Source organism: Heterocephalus glaber, unplaced genomic scaffold (assembly GCF_053883595.1).
Source record: "Heterocephalus glaber isolate CG9 unplaced genomic scaffold, H.glaber_assembly_v1.0 deba00001593, whole genome shotgun sequence".
Classification (NCBI taxonomy): domain Eukaryota; kingdom Metazoa; phylum Chordata; class Mammalia; order Rodentia; family Bathyergidae; genus Heterocephalus; species Heterocephalus glaber.
The window spans coordinates 5,524,320-5,533,594 of NW_028258368.1; the positions used below are offsets into that span (position 1 = coordinate 5,524,320).

The following is a 9,275-nucleotide window of genomic DNA, read 5'->3' on the forward strand; positions in this document are numbered from 1 at the left end:
AGCCTGTGCGGCGCTTACCCGAGAGGGGCGGCTCCCGGGGCTGGCGGTCCAGCCGGCTGGGGAGGTGCGCTCCGCTCCTCGGTCTCCCCGCAGCGCGCTCGCTCGGCCCGACTTCCTCTTCCTCGCCGGCCCCGCCGTGTCCCCCTCGGCCGCGCCCGCCGCCCCTCCCCACGCCCCAGGGCCGGCTCCTTCGGCCGCGGGTCGTCCCGCCTACTCGGGCGCTTCGGGCCGACCAGGTGGGGAGGAGGGGGGCGGGGTGGCCCGAGAAAGAAAGAAAAAGATTAAGCCCTTGGCGTTGTCTCTGGAGCTGTGCCAAAGAGAGCAGTCAAATTACAGCCTCTGGGGGGAAGAGGTTTTTTTTGTTTTTTTAAAAATCTCTGCTACTGTTTTCGCAGACACATCACTTTTCTTCATTTTTCTGGGTCTTTCAGATGTAGCTTTCCCTTTGGATGTGATCATTTCCTACATGAATTCTTTAAAATAATAACTGATAGTTGCTTTAAATCAACATGCTAGTTTGACACAGAAGCTGTGGAATCCTAACAGGTAAAAAGTGCATCTCATGGTTTTTCAGGCATCAGTACTCTAATCGCTTCGGTTAAAGTACCAAACGACCTTTGCCTGGAGAAAGGAAAAGTGAAAAAGGAAGAAGGCAAAGAACAACCTTTGTGAAAGCCAGGGAGGTGTTTAAAGGCACCAGCCCTGCAGTAAAAGGATGACTTCAATTGAAAAGGTGCCTACAGGGTGAAATCATTTCTTGACACCGCCAAGCTGACATATCAGGTTTGTATGGTTTCCGTTCGGTTTAGTCATCTATACCAATGCACTCTGTTTACACACCTTCAGCTTAGCAGTTCCTAATGTGTGGCCTTGAGTGAATTATTTCACGCCTCTGCCTCATTCCCTTCACCTGTAAAATGGGGGTGGGAATGGTTCTGCCTACCTCAGAGAGTTCCTGTGTGTGATTGAAATAAGATAATGTGCTTGAAAGGCTAGGAAACTGTGCAACACCTAATAAAGCCTGGATAAATGTTAACCATGATTGTTTTTAAATTTCCCCTTTTATTTGTCTTTATGCGTGTACATAGTTGTGGAAATTGTAACAAAGATTTGAAACAAAACAAGGTTTTGCAGTAAGGCCAGACAGTGTCACAGTTCTTTCCACTACGCGGTGGAGTTTGTGTTCTGTTCTACAATTTATCTGAGTTTCCAGAACTGACTTGTAGTATGTAAAATATGGGCCTGGGTTATTCTTTTTTTGTGTGTGGTACCGAGGATTGAACTCAGGACCTTACTCTTGCAAGGCAGGCACGGTGCCACTGAGCTAAATCCCTGGTCACTGAATTATTCTTTTTTTTTGGAATCAAACTCAGGACTTTGTCCTTGCAAGGTAGACGCCAGAACCACTGAGCTAAATCCCCGGCCCAGGGTTATTCTAGAAATGCATTTGCAATGGTAGATTTGCAATGGGACTAAAGCAGATTTTTGCTGTCCTCAAAGTACCACCATAGTTGGTCTTTCCGTAACTGTCAGGTGACAGGACAGGTGTTAGCTTCCTTAACCATGACCTTTCCAGGTTTCTGGAGGTTACACAAAACCACTTGTGCCACCTCCTCTCTGTGCTCAAAAATGGACAATAGCACCTCACCCCTGTACAGTGTGTTTTGTGGAATAGTACAGTAGCTGCCCTTACCCACAGTTTTACTCTCCATAGTTTCTGTTCCTGGAGGTCAACAACAGTCTGAAAATATTAAATGGAAAATTTTAGACATAAATAATTCATACGTTTTAAATTGCACACCATTCTCAGTAGCATGATGAAATCTCTTGCTATCCTGCCCCTTGGGATGTGAATTTTTCCTCTGTCCATCGTATCCCTGTTGTATGCACTACCCACCCATTAGTCATTAGAACCGTCTTGCCTTTGAGAGTGTCTGTTGCAGTGTTGCAGTGTTCAGCTTGTGTTCAAGTAACCTGTATTTTATTTAATAATGGTCCCAAACAGCAAGGGGAGTGATTCTGGCAATTTCATTGTGGTACATTGATATAGTTGTTCTGTTTTATTTTTCATTAGTATTGTTCTTTTACTGTGCCTAGTTTATAAATTAATCATAGTTTAATTTCATAGTTATGTACATCCAAAAAAAAGTAGAGTATACTTAGGGCTTGGTACTAGCCACAGTTTCAGGCATCCCCTGGGGTTTTGGAACATATCCTTGAGGATAAGAGGGGCAGCTGTTACATTTATGATCTGGGTCATAAATAAGTGCTAACCCTTACTTGATGCTCAAAGGACCTAGAATTTAAAGAAGCTACTTGATGAGTGTGTGTGTGACTAGGGAAGGGAGCTGAGGCACCTTGGAAAGGAAGTGAAGATATGTGGGGTTTCCTGGTCTCTACCACAGGGCAGCTTAGAATGAAACTGTGGGACAACTGATCCGGTGAGAAGACTGAGCCTGCGGCAGGCTCAGCCGTCTGCCAGCTGCTCCCTTGGACAGATGACAGTTCTAACCATGGTGCCTTATCTGTAGAATGGTCATAGTATTTCCTTCCCAGTCCACTTCTCTTCTGCTACCTCAGTTTAGTAATGAGGTGCAGGATGGGAAGTGGAAACAAGACCAGAAACTCTTTTGTTACTGTGTGCCAAGTATGCACCAGGCATCTATCATCATTCCTGGTTCCTAAATACATGCATGCTGCCCTCCGAATCACTAGAATGGTCTTCTTGGAATCACCTGGCCTGACTGCTGAGGGTCTAGTTTATCTGTGTGCATAGCACTTAATTCAATTCCTAATGCATAGTAGATGCCTAATGCAACATGATTAGAAGATATGTTGCCATTTCTCGCCTCTCAAAATACTCCCCCTTGCTTTGAATATACTCATTCCATCATTCTTGCTGCTTTCTGAAGCAGTTCTGGAAGTCTACTTTCCTGAGTATCTTTAGCTGCACTGTTCTAGCTGCCTTGATGTCCTTAATTGATTCAAAATGTTTAACTTTCATGGTCATTTTGAATTTGGGGAGTCACCAGAAGACCTACAGGGCCAGATCCAGTGAATAAGGTGGATGAGGACACAATGTAACATTTTTACCAGCCTGCCTTTCTGTTAGATGCCACTCAGCAACAGCGTTCACAGTGTTTTTGATCACACCTCATGAAGACTGTCACAAAAGAGAATGTCCAGAACTGCTTCAGAAAAGCAGCAAGAACAGTGTATGATTGTTTGAAACAAGGGGAAGATTTTGAGGGGGATTAATGGCAATGTCACCTTTATTGTAACAATTTTTAAAATTTAGATATTCACCTTATACCTTATACTGAGTGGATGGAAGGACAAGGTAGGGATTGTGACATGCTATTATGTAGCACTCCAGGTTAGTGACATGCTACTCTCACTCTCAAAGGAGAAGAATCCAGTGGAAAGGCTTTCTAAGGGCACATCCAGTATTAGGAAAATTCTTTTGGTGAGGAGTCTTCCTAACATTCTTGTTTATCAGTCAAAGTCAAAAGAGGAAAAGGGAAGCCACTTAAAATACTTATAAAAGAAGGATTTTAAGCTGAGAATTGACTCTAAATGTGATGGGAGAACCAAGAAACCACAAGGAGACAGTGAGGCAGCCCAGAAATTAACAGCAGGAGGAAGCCACCACCAGCCCTAGACTGGAGGGGCAGGCAGGGGCAGTGTGTGAAAGGTGGGAGCTGTGTGTTGGAGTTGGAGAGAGAGCCACTGCCACAGACTCTGGCAGAGAAGAGGAGAAATACCCTGGCTTCTGCCTTTCTTCACGGGAATGCCCTCCACTGTTTGAAGCTGGCATAGAAACTTGGAAGACAACTGTAGCCATCCCATCCCACCCCATCTCTCTCTCTCCAACTCTGATACTGAACAGGAAAGGGCCAAGAAGGGCCTAAGGTAACAGGCCTAGGCCTGGCTTATTTCTAAAATCATGCCTTTTTCTTGCTCAAAGAAGATTTGGTCTACCAATTAGATGTCTGCCGAAAATTTTTTTTTGATATTGTTGAATGTCTCCTGTACCATCTTATTTACTCCTCAGATAGACTCAGAAAGGTAGACACTATAATCCATGAGGGCAGAGAGACTTGGGAGAGTTCAGCGATGGCCTCAAGGCCTCACAGGTATGCAGGGCAGAGCAGCATCCAAGCAGAACTCTGCATTTCAGTTCCTATGGCCTCCCTCTAACTCAGCTGTTCCTAATGAAAGGCTGCACAATAGCCTGGTTATTTGTAGCATCTCACCTGAGGAGCACCAATCCATGTACACATAGGAATCGATGTTTGCAAAGCTTACAGAGTTTAATGGCTCTATCATACCCTGCTTTAACTTTATGGCTTATGGTGATAACTTTTATGATGTTGGTGATTGTACTGAATTTATGATTATACAAGATCAGAAAAATAGTGTCTACTGGATTATAGCAGCCCCTTATAAAAAAACTGGTAGCATTGATTTATTTATCTTTTTTTAAAGAAAGCTATTTTAATTTCAAATTTGGACTTGTGAGCCTTACCAAACACCTCTAGACTAACCTGGCCATGCTAGAGAGTAGAGTAAGAGAAGGGCCTTGTAGTCTCATGTAGGGAAGGAACACAGACAACCAAGGATGTGCCCAAGTGTGTGTAAGAAGGTACCTGTCTTCAAGGATAACCAGGGGTGACTATCAGAGTCTGCACTGGGGCTGATGATCCTTTCTTTCAAGCCTTTAATGTAAAAGATTTTTAAAATTAGGAAGCTGCACTAACCCCAAAGAGTAAAGATAAAATAAAAAATGTTCATAATTATTAATATGTAGCTGAATTGAACCTAAAAGGAGGTAGAGGAATTTGAAGCCATCTAGAAATCTTCATATGACTGAATTATCTTCACTGCTGGCCTGCAATAAGAGTACCTAATCCTCCATCACTACTAACCCAGTGGGTAAAGGCCTGAGCTCAAGGCAAGGGCAAATTAATCACCTATCAAGCATAATATGGTGAAGCATTATTTTGCACATTATCAGATCAGTAGTGAGTCTACCAGATTTTCTTAAGTGCAATTCCCTGATAGAAAAAGAGGCCAACACACAGGAAAAGAGTACCAGATGTCAGCCAGGGCAAGAAAAAAGAAAGAGGCACTATATTAGCCAACTTTTCAGCACTGTGACCAAATACCTGAGGAAAGTAACTTAAGAAAACATTTTGGCTCATGGTTCCAGGGATATCAATCCAGGGTCAGGCTGGGTCCAAGGCACAAATATCATGGCAGAAGGGCATGGTGGAGAAAAGCTGCTCACCTCTCGCATGGCAGCCAAGAAGTAGAGACGGTGTAAGAGAGGCAGAGAGAAAGGAAGGGGCTAGGGACAGGACTTAGCTTTCTCAGACATACCCTCAGTAACCTACTTCCTCCAATACAGCACCCCTCTTCATGGCTCATTCATCAGTAAACTTACCAATTGATTAATCAGTTGATGAGGACAGTGCCATCATGATTCACTCACCTCTGCAGGCCTTACCTCTAAACATTGCTGCATTGGGGATCAAGCCCTAAATACATGAGTCTTTGGGGGACACTTCATATGTAAACAATAATAGACATCGAGAGATGCAAAAAAGGACAATGGCAATATGTCCAGATCATGTATGTGTGTGGGAATAAGGAGTTAAAATGGCTTGTGGTCAATATCGTTATCCTACCTACTCCTCTAATGGCCTGCCTTGATTTTGACCAATATAGTGAAAGAAGATGTGTATGTAATGTTCTTTACAAATATTGATATTTGTGGGAAAAGAATCTGAAACTTGAAACTTTTAAGCTTAGGGTCAATACATCTTGAGGATGTAAACAAAATACAATATTATACAGATAGCCTGAATAACTTTGTAACAGAAAACATCCTTAATCCTATTATGCTGAAATAAAGCAAGGCTGGACCGTTCATAATTTTTTTCTTTCTTTCTTTCTTGTTTTTTTTTTTTTTTTTTTTTTTTTTTTTTGAGGCTGTGAGGATTAAATCCAGGACCCGGTACATGCTAGGCAAGCACTTTTCCCTGGAGCTACATTGCCAGCCTGACTCTATACTTTCGCTTCACAATTATGTTTTTCTTCAAATTGTTAACATATACATACATGTGGAAGTTTTATAAACTTAGAATAATTTTTAAGTTGTTTTCCTTATCAGGTATGTTGAAGAAAGGAACTAATTCCAACTTTATTTCTCAAAAATAATTGCATTCAGAAATTCTCAACAGGGACAGTACTCCATCCTTGAGAGTCACTTGGAAACGTGAGTTTGGGGGTTGTTTTGGTTGTCACTATGGAAGTGGGGGATCTACTGCTATTTAATGGTGGGGCATTGGTGTCCCTCAGCTTTCTCCACTGTTGGGAGAATCTACACAACAAAGAGATGTCTCATCCTAAACACTAATGGGATCCCCTAAGAGCATACTGTAGGCAGTCCCTCTAAACGGGGCATCTCAAATTTAAATGGTCTCAGAGGCCAGGCCAGTAAAAACTGTGTTTAACAGTTCAGAGTTGTCAGGGTGCGGTGCACACTTGAAAGCATATGAATTCAAATGTCCTTAAACAGTATTTTGACCAAACAAGAACATCCCCTTAGGATCTCCAGCGCTCCTTCTCATTCACTCCCAACTGCTTTTGGTTAACTTTTCAGATGAAAACCAGCATCCCTTTCCTCCTCCCCTTTTTCTTCTTTCTTATAAACATACAGTCAACCAGGTAGCAAAGGTTGATGAAAAGCGCTTCACCCCTCCCCTAAGAATTCAATGCCATGGATGGCAGAATTAAAATAATAAAATCAGTGGGGGAGCCAGGCCTGCCAGTACACACCTGTAATCCTAGCACTCTGCGCTGCTGAGGCAGGATTGCAAGTGTGAGCCCAATTTATCAACTTAGTGACACCCTGTCACAAAATAAAAAATAAAAAGGGCTGGGGAGGCAGCTCATCCCTAGAACTGCAGCGGGGGAAAAAGAGTAAGGGGAAAACAAGACTATTTTACCCATAAAAAATTTAGGGTTCTACATAATAAATTCATAGCAGAGGTCTCAAGCATGCTCCCTCATTCTTCTGTATCTCTACTCTTTTCCACTGTGGAAGGTAGAAAACAAATATTTAGAGAGAAGTTGGTGGATAACGATCATGACTGCTTTACTTTATCATGACTTACTCCATCCCAGCTCTGCATTAAGGGCCCTGTGTACATTATCTTAGTAATCCTCACAACGGAGGACATTTCCTCTGTTTTACAAGAGAAAGAGAGGCTTTAGAAAGGTCAGGTAAAGGTATTTTTTAAAAATGTTTTTACTTTTAATTGGCAGATAGTAGTAACACATATTAATAGGGTACTATGACATTTCAAACGTGTCCAATGGGCAATGGTCAGATCAGGGCAATTGGCATAACCATCACTTCTGACATCTGTCATTTCTTTGTGTTAGGAACATTCCAAATCCTCTCTTGCGGCTATTTTGAAATATTCATCGGTAAGCCACAGTTGTCATACTGTGCTATACAGCATTAGAAATTATTCCCCTAGCCATCTGTACTACCTTGGACACAGTAACCATCCCCTCCCTCCTAACCCTCTCTTACTTGCGTCTTGGACTTTGATAGCCGTTATGCTATTTGCCATGACCAAGGTTTCAAAATTAATAAGGAGCAGTGCAGGGATTTGGAACCAGATCTATTGTCTCCCAAACGATCCTCATAAATGCCATGTCCTGCTGAGGTTTTTCAGTACACTGTGACTCTTTTTTTTGAGACAAGGTGTCACTATGTTGCCCAGGCAGGCCTTGAACTTGTAACAATCCTCCTGCCTCAGCGTCCCAAGTGCTGAGATTACAAGCATGTTCTAGCACACCAGGCGTAGTATACAATAACCTTCTACAGGCTGTGAGAGAAAGATATGATGAATGTTTAAATGTTTTCTTTAAAACACATTGCCAAAAGACACATTGCCATTAATGCCCCTCAAGATACCACCCTCATTTGAAGTCCATCGTTCCTGCCACTCTGAAGCAGTTCTGGAAGTGCTCTGAAAGTGTCTTAAGTTGCACTATTGTAGCCACTTTGACGCCCTGAATCAATTCAAAATGTTTATGTTTCATGGTCATTTTAACTTTGGGGAAAAGCCAGAAGTTGCATAGTGCCAGATCTGGTGAATAAGGTGAATGAGAACACAGCGTAATGTTTTTACAAGACTACCTTTCTATTGGATAGCACCTGGCAGCAGCATTCACCATATTTCTGATTGTACCCTCTAAAGATAGTCAGGAAAGTTGCAACAATGATAGGATAAGTGTGTTCCAAGCAAAGGGAAATATTTTGAAGGGAATCAATGGCAATGTGTCTTTTACTGTAAATTTTTACAAAAACAATTTAGACATTCACTCTATTTTTCACCTCACAGGCAAATCAACCATCTTCATCTCTCCATCTTGGTCACCATCTTTTATGGCTGCAGGACCATAGCTTATGGAAAAATGCACACACATGCTCTGCGAAGAAAAGAAGGTACTCTACAGAGTCCACCATTTCTCACCCTCAATCCTAAAATCCAATGATCCTGCAAATGGGAAGTTTTTTAAAAAAATAGCTGTGGCAAAGCCTTCCCTGACCTCAGCTCATTTGGCAATAAACCTTCACCTACAGTGGTTGGAGACTTCTATGGTTTGGATAAATGCACCTAAAGGTCCTGGTCCTCAGGCCCTGGTGCAACTGAGAGGAGGTGGAACCTTTAATGGTGGGAGCCAGTGGGAGATCTTTATGTCATTGGGGGCATTCCCTTAAAAAGGGGTTGGGGGTATCCTCATCTATTCCTCTTCCTCTCTCTTTTGCTTCCGGGTCATGAGTTGAGCAGTATTGTTCCACCAAATACTCCCACCGTAATGCACTGCCACAGGCCTAAAGCACCAGGGTCAACCTATCGTGGATTGAAAACTCTAGAACTATGAAACAAAATAAACTTCTCTTTATATGGTTATTATATCAGGTATTTTTATAGTGACAGAGTGCTGACTAACACAGAATCTATTTATCATTTCTCACAAAAATCCTATTTAGTGTGAATTTCCATTCATTTAACTGCAGAAGTATGAAGGTGTTTGTTTTGGAGGTGCAGCCTCAGACTTCTGAAGGACTATTGTGTAATATATGGTATGCATAGTGTTTGCCTTTCTAAAATTCCCCTTCAGAAAATATCTTGCATTAGGGATTGTTAATCTGAAGTTTGAAAAGGTACACTTTATATTGGGTAGATATT

General features: G+C 42.2%; 1 protein-coding gene and 1 long non-coding RNA gene across 6 annotated transcripts in view; one reads left to right on the forward strand and one right to left on the reverse strand.

The window, feature by feature from the left end:
• The window catches only part of Plekhg1 (pleckstrin homology and RhoGEF domain containing G1), a 256,733-nt gene extending 256,573 nt beyond the window's left edge, over positions 1-160 (reverse strand). For 3 of the 5 annotated variants that reach the window (XM_004856881.3, XM_087193455.1, XM_087193456.1), the window contains exon 1: positions 19-144. The gene's annotated coding sequence lies outside the window, so the exon portion shown is untranslated. Of the gene's footprint in view, positions 1-18 lie in introns of all 5 variants that reach the window. The other 2 variants (XM_087193459.1, XM_087193458.1) reach the window with 2 other exon arrangements.
• On the forward strand, positions 139-8,996 carry LOC110344332 (uncharacterized). The gene is made up of 3 exons (XR_015444033.1): positions 139-783; positions 6,176-6,280; positions 8,424-8,996. It is a non-coding gene; the product is annotated as an uncharacterized LOC110344332 (long non-coding RNA).
• Positions 8,997-9,275: the final 279 nt, after the last annotated feature.